At 35.3% G+C, this 8088-nt stretch overlaps 1 pseudogene; it reads left to right on the forward strand.

The window, feature by feature from the left end:
• The first annotated feature begins 1908 nt into the window (after positions 1-1908).
• LOC134368730 (small nucleolar RNA U3) lies at positions 1909-1983 on the forward strand (annotated as a pseudogene).
• The last annotated feature ends 6105 nt before the right edge of the window (positions 1984-8088 follow it).

An 8088-nucleotide genomic window follows, 5' to 3' on the forward strand; every position in this document is an offset into this window, starting at 1 on the left:
TGTAGAACACTTCCCTTCCCTACACCCTTTACCACTGCATCACTAAAAGCCGATTTGCTGGAGTTCCTTTTACCCAGTACATCATGTCTGGCTTTCAACAAAAAAAAATTACAAGGCACATTAAAAGGCAAAAAATATAGTTTGAAGAGAGAGCAAACATCACAACTAAAGCAAGATATAGCAAGGATGTTGGAATTATCATGAGGAATTTAAACATAACTATGATAAATATGCTAAGGGTTTTAAAAAGTAGACAATATGTAAGAACAAATGAGTATTGTAAGCACAGAGATGGAAATTCTAAGAATCAAAAACAAATGCTAGAAATCAAAAACACCACAACAGTAATGAATAATTCCTTTGACAAGCTCATCAGTAAACTTGACATGGCTGAGGAAAAAATTATGGAACTTGATATTTCAATAAAATTTTCAAAAGTGAAAAGCAAAGAAAAAGAGACTGAAAAAATGAAACATAATATCCAGGAACTTTAGGACAACTACAAAAGATGTAACATATATGTAATATAAATACTATAAAAAGAAAGAGAGAAGGGAACAAGACAAATGTTTGAAGTAATAATAAGCATTAATTCAAAATTAATGTCAGAAACCACAGATTCAGGAAGCTCAGAGAACACCAAGCAGTATGAATACCAAAAAATCTACACTGAGGTAATATATCCAAACTTCAGAAAATGAAAGGCAAAAAGAAAATCTTGAAATAAGGCAGAATGGGGTGGGGTACTTTACTTGTAGAAAAGCAAGGGTGAGAATTACATCAGAACTCTCCTTAGAAACCATGCAACTGAGCAGAGAATGAAGTAAAATATTTAAAGTGTTGTGTGGAAATATTCACCAAGCTAGTATACTGTATTCTGCAAAATTATCCTTCATAAGTAAAGACTTTATCAGACAAAAATTTTGGGAATTTGTTGTCATTTGACTGTTTACAAGAGTTGTTAAAAGAAGTTCTTCAGGAAGAAGAAAAATGATACAGGTCAGAATCTCAGATCTACTTAAAGAAAGAAGACAATTGGATAAGGAAAATGTGGTATATATGCACCATGGAATACTATTCTGCCATAAAAAGAATGAAATTCTGCCATTTGTATCAAAATAGATGAGCTTGGAGAAAATTATGTTAAGTGAAATAAGCCAGGCACAGAGGGAAAAATGCCATATGTCCTCACTCATAAGTGGGAGCTAAGAGAGAAAGGAGGAGGAAAAAAGTGGTGTGTTACGCTTGTGGATGGAGAGATCATATATAGTGTTGCTGGGGATGGGGGAGAAGGGTAGGAGGAGGCAGGTCAGGGATTAATTGTGTGGGGTACATGGGGAATAATCACAATTTATGGTAGTGGGCATTCCTGATACTATTGATTTAACCATCACATCCTGGGCACAGGTGGTGATGGTCAGCTTTGTACCCCACAAATATGCATAGTCAATTTAAAAAAGAGAGAAGGTAAATGAAGGTGAGATAAAAACTGTTAGTTTTTCATAGTTTTTAATCTAACAGAGAATATTATAGCTTATGAATAAGTAAAAAGAATGATGGCACTGCTATAAGGGATGGTGACTGGGAATACTTTGCTATGAGGTAATTGCACTGTTATTTGAAAGTGAATAAGTTGTAAAGTTATATTTCACATTCTAGGTCATCAAATACAATTGAATTATAATTGATATACTAAAAGAGGTGAGAAAATCTAATCATATAAAATGCTCAATTAAAACCAGAGAAATCAAAAAGAAAAAAAAAGTGGAAGACAAAACAAAAACCAAAACAAAGAACAAGGGCAAAGAATAGAAAACAGGAACAAATATGGTAGATATTAATCCAACTACGTCAATACACACTTTAAATGTCAGTGGTCTAAATTAATAAATTAGAAGACAGTGATTGAAGACTATACTTTCAGGGATCATTTCTATAGTTCATTACTAGAGAAGTTTCTCTGAATGTGGAGAAGACAGTGATTGTCAGCACAGATAAAAAAACAATACCTAACTCTATGTTGTTCTTCAAAAATTTACTTTAAACATAAAGACACATGTGGACAGAGAAAGCATGCACTATGCTACCACTAATCAAAACATAGCTGGCCCCTATTACCAATACTTTTTAACACCCTACTGGAAGTCCTAGCTAATGCAAAAATATAAGAAATGGAAATAAAAGTATATGGATTGGGAAGGACAAAGCAAAACTGTCTTTGTTCACAAATAACATGATTGCCTACATAGATAATCTAAAAGAATTGCCAAAAATCTACTGGAACTACTAAGGAATTATAGTAAGGCTGTAAGATATAAAGTTAATATATAAAATTCAATCACTTTCCTATATACCAGCAATAAAAAGTGGAAGTTAAGATTAAAAACATATTATCATTTACATTAGCATTTCCCAAAATGAAATACTTACATAAAATCTCGAAAAATACGTATAAAATCTATGTGAGGAGAATTACAAAGCTCTGATAAACAATATCAAATAAGAACAAAAAAATGTTGAAATATTACATGTTCATGGATAGGAAGAATCAGTATTGTCAAGATGTCAATTCTTAGCAAATTGACTTACAAGTCCAATGCAATCCCAATCAAAATAGTAGCAAATTATCTTGTGGTTATCAGCAAAATGATTTTAAGTTTATATGGAGAAACAAAAGACCCAGGAGAAGAAACTCAGTTTTAAAGGAGAAGAACAAAGTCAAAGAACTGATAATACCTGACTTCAAGATTTAATATAAAGCTACAGTAATCAAGGCAGCATGGTATTGATGAAAGAGTAGATAAAACAAACAGCAGAACATAATAGAGAGCCCAGAAATAGACCCACATAAATATAGCCAATTAATCTCTGACAAAGGAGCAAAGTTAATACAATAGAGAAAATATAGTTTTTTCAACAAGTGATGTGGGAAAAAATTGTATATCCACAGGCAAAAAAAAAATATTCTGGCCTCAGACCTTACACCCTTCACAAAAATGAACTCAAAATGGACCACAGACCTACCTATAAAGTGCAAAACTATAAAACTCTGAGAGGATAACATAAGAGAAAATCTAGTTGATCTTGGATATGGCAATAATATTTAGATAACAATACAAGAGGCATGATCTATGAATGAAATAATTGATAAGCTAGACTTTACTAAAAATAAAAACCTCTGTTCTGTGAAAAATGTCAAGAGAATGAGAAGGCAAGCTACTAACTGTAATAAAATATTTCCAAAAGATTTATTTGATAAAGGACTGGAAAATATGCAAAATATGCAAAGAGCACTTAAAGCTCAGCAATAATAAAATGAAACACCCAATTGAAAAGTGGCTAAAAGAACTGAACAGAAACCTCACCAAAGCAGATATAAAGATGGTTAAGTATGGGCCCTGTGGTGCCGGCACACAACAAAGCAGGTAGGCCTTGCTGCTGCTGCTGCCCAACTCTGTCCTTGGCCTGGCCAAGAGCACATGGAGCACAGAGATGTCCAGCAAGGGCGGCCGAAGCTCGGCAGAGACCACATGCCCTGCAGTACTGGTGCGTGACCCAGTAGGTAGGCCTCCCCACCTCTGCCTGACTCCATCCCCAGCCCGGCTGAGTGCATGCACACCAGAGAGGCAGCTCCCTGGAGAGGCCCAAGACCCAAGGTGACCACACACCAAAGGCACTAGTGGCCAACTGAGAAGACAATGAGACAGCTATAGCAAATTGGCAGCCCCAGCAACATCCTAGCCAGACAATAGTGTAAAACCAGTGAATTGTGAAATCCCCTGCCACAATGACTAAACATCAAAGGAAAGATACCAGAAATATGAAAAATCATGAAAGTGCACCACCAAAGAGTAATCACGCTCAAGCTATAGATCCTATATAGAACAAGAAGACCTTGAAATGTCTGACAAGGAATTTTGAGTAATAATTCAAAGGAAACTAAATGAGATACAAGAAAACACAGCTAGCCAACACGGTGAAATAAGGAAAAGTATACAGGACCTGAAAGAAGAAATGTACAAGGAAATCAATGCCCTGAAAAAGAATGTAGCAGAGCTTGCCGAGCTGAAGAATTCATCAATGAAATAAAAAACACAACAGAGAGATTAACCATCAGGTTTGCAGAAGCAGAAGAGAGAACTTCTGACCTTAAAGATGGGCTGTTTGAAATAACACAGGCAGATGAAAAAAAGAAAAAAGAATTAAAAGCATTGAAGAAAATCTAAGAGAGATATCAGGCAACCTTAAGTGCTCAAATAAAAGAGTAATGGGTATTCCAGAAGGGGAGGAAAAAGGAAATTGCATTGAAAACATAGTCAACAAAATAGTGGCAGAAAACTTCTGAGGTATAGGAAAAGACACAGATCTTCAGATTCAGGAAGCTCAAAGATCCCCAAACATATACAACCCAAAAAGGTCTTCTCCAAGATATGTTATAGTCTAATAGGCAAAACTCATAGACAAAGAGAGAATCTCAAATGCTGCAAGAGAGAAGCGTCAAATCACCTATAAGGGAGCCCCAATCAAACTAAAATCAGACTTTTCATCACAAACCCTAAAAGCCAGAAAGGAATGGGATGATATATTCAAAATACTGAAAGACAGAGATTGTCAGCCCAGAATATTCTACCCCGCAAGGCTATCCTTCTGAAATGAAGGGCAAATAGTATATTTTTCAGACAAACAAAAACTGTGGGAGTTCACTACCACAGGACCACCCTTACAAGAAATTCTCAAGGGAGTACTGGGTTTGGTAACTGAAAGACAACTACCACTGCCATAAAAACTGAAGAAAAATCAAAACCCACTAGTATAATAAAAATGGCATCAATGAAGAGAAAACATCAACAACAAAAGGCTATCTACAACCCAAGGAACCAACAAATACAGAAAACAAACAGTAAATCAAAAGGAAAGGAACAAAAGACACTTAAGACATCCAAACAAAAATCAGTAAAATGCTAGGAGTGAATCAACACATTTCAGTAACAACTCTTAATGGAAAAGGCTTAAATTCCCCAATCAAAAGACACAGACTCGGTGACTGGATTAAAAAGGAGGACCCAACTCTATGCTGCCTTCCAGAGACCCACCTCACCTATGAAGACTCACATAGACTCAGAGTGAAAGGATAGAAAAAGATTTACCATGCAAACCGAAATGAAAAACGAGCTGAAGTAGCTAGTTATATCTAATAAAATAGACTTTAAACTAACAACCATAAAAAAAGATATTGAGGGCCACTACATAATGATAAAAGGATTGATCCATCAAGAAGACATAACAATCATAAATATATATGCACCCAATGTCAGAGCAGACAGATTTATAAAGAAAACTCTATTAGACCTAAAGAAAGAAATAGACACTAATACCACTGATAGCAGGGGACCTGAACACAACATTGTCAATATTGGTCAGATCATCCAGGCAAAGAATCAGCAGAGGAACATAAGATATATACATCATTCTAGACCAATTAGACTTGGTATATATCTACAGAACATTCCATCCAATGACCTCAGAATATTCATTCTTCTCATCAGCACATGGATCATTCTCCAGGATAGATTACATGTTAGGTCACAAATCAAGTCTCTACAAAGTCAAAAAAAATTGGAATTATCCCATGTATTTTTTCAGACCACAATGGATTAAAATTCGAAATCAATAACAAACGAAATCTGGACACTGTACAAACACATGGAAATTAAACAGCATTCTACTTAATGACATATGGTTCCACGAAGAAGTCAAACAGGAAATCAAAAAATTTATTGAAACTAATGAAAATAATGATACATTATACCAAAACCTGTGGGATACTGCAAAAGCAGTAATAATGGGGAAATTTATCACATTAAATGCTTACTTCAGAAGAATGGAAAGATGGCAAGTGGAAAACCAAACACTTCACCTTAAAGAACTAGAAAAACAAGAACAATCCAAACCCAGAGTTAGCAGACGGAAAGAAATCATTAAGATCAGAGCAGAACTGAATGAAATTGAAAACCAAAAAACAATTCAAAAGATCAACGAATCAAAAAGTTGGTTTTTCGAAAAGATAAATAAAATTGACAAATCATTAGCATGGCTAACAAAAAAAAGAAGAGAGAAGACTCAAATAACAAAAATTAGAAATGAAAAAGGTGATATTACAACTGATTCATCTGAAATACAAGGAATCATTCGAGACTACTATAAACAACTATATGCCAACAAATTTGAAAATCTGGAGGAAATGGATAAATTTCTGGACACACACAAGCTCCCAAAACTGAACCATGAAGACGTAGAAAATTTGAGCAGACCAATAACAATAAAGGAGATTGAAGCTGTTATTAGAAGGCTCCCAAGAAAGAAAAGCCCAGGACCAGATGAATTCACAGCAGAATTTTACCAAACATTCAAAGAGGAATTGACACCGATTCTTTTCAAACTATTCCAAAAGATTGAAACGGACGCAAATCTCCCAAACTCATTCTATGAAGCAAACATCATCCTGATACCAAAACCAGGTAAAGATATAACCAAAAAAGAAAACTACAGGCCAATATCCTTGATGAATATAGATGCAAAAATCCTCACTAAAATACTAGCAAACAGAATACAGCAACACATACGAAAAATTATTCATCACGATCAAGTGGGATTCATCCCAGGGATGCAAGGTTGGTTCAACATACTCAAATCAATAAATGTGATACACCATATTAATAAACTCAAACACAAGGACCATAAGATCATCTCTATAGATGCTGAAAAAGCATTTGATAAAGTTCAGCACTCATTCATGACAAAGACCCTCTATAAGTTAGGCATAGAGGGAAAGTATCTCAACATAATTAAAGCCATATATGCCCAACCCACTGCCAATATCATCCTGAATGGGGAAAAGCTGAAAGCTTTTCCTTTAAGAACAGGAACTAGACAAGGATGCCCACTCTCACCACTCCTATTCAACATAGTGTTGGAAGTACTAGCCAGAGCAATCAGAGAAGAGAAGGAAATAAAGGGCATCCAGATTGGAAAAGATGAAGTCAAACTGTCCCTGTTTGCAGATGACATGATCCTATAAATCGAACAGCCTAAAACCTCTACAAAAAAACTGTTGGAATTGATAAATGATTTCAGCACAGTAGCAGGATACAAAATCAACACACAAAAATCAGTAGCATTTCTTTTCTCCAATAGTGAACATGCAGAATGAGAAATCAAGAAAGCCTGCCCATTTACAATAGCCACCAAAAAAATAAAATACTTAGGAATTGAGTTAACCAAGGAGGTGAAAAATCTCTATAATGAGAACTACAAACCACTGCTGAGAGAAATTAGAGAGGATACAAGAAGATGGAAAGATATCCCATGCTCTTGGATTGGAAGAATCAACATAGTGAAAATGTCCATACTACCCAAAGTGATATACAAATTCAATGCAATCCCCATCAAAATTCCAAAGACATTTTTCTCAGAAATAGAAAAATCTATCCAGACATTTATATGGAACAATAAAAGACCACGCATAGCCAAAGCAATGCTGAGCAAAAAAAATAAAGCTGGAGGCATAACACTACCTGACTTTAAGCTATACTACAAAGCTATAATAACCAAAACAGTATGGTACTGGCATAAAAACAGACACACTGACCAATGGAATAGAATAGATAATCCAGAAAGCAACCCACACACTTACTTCCATCTGATCTTTGACAAAGGCACCAAGCCTATTCACTGGGGAAGGGACTGCCTCTTCAGCAAATGGTGCCGGGATAACTGGATATCCATATGCAGGAGAATGAAACTAGATCCATACCTCTCACCGTATACTAAAATCAACTCAAAATGGATTAAGGATTTAAATATACACCCTGAAACAATAAAACTTCTTAAAGAAAACATAGGAGAAACACTTCAGGAAATAGGACTGGACACAGAGTTCATGAATACGACCCCAAAAGCACGGGCAACCAAAGGAAAAATAAACAAATGGGATTATATCAAACTAAAAAGCTTCTGCACAGCAAAAGAAACAATTAACAGAGTTAAAAGACAACCAACAGAGTGGGAGAAAATCTTTGCAAAATATAC

Source organism: Cynocephalus volans, chromosome X (genome assembly GCF_027409185.1).
Source record: "Cynocephalus volans isolate mCynVol1 chromosome X, mCynVol1.pri, whole genome shotgun sequence".
In the NCBI taxonomy this organism is placed as follows: domain Eukaryota; kingdom Metazoa; phylum Chordata; class Mammalia; order Dermoptera; family Cynocephalidae; genus Cynocephalus; species Cynocephalus volans.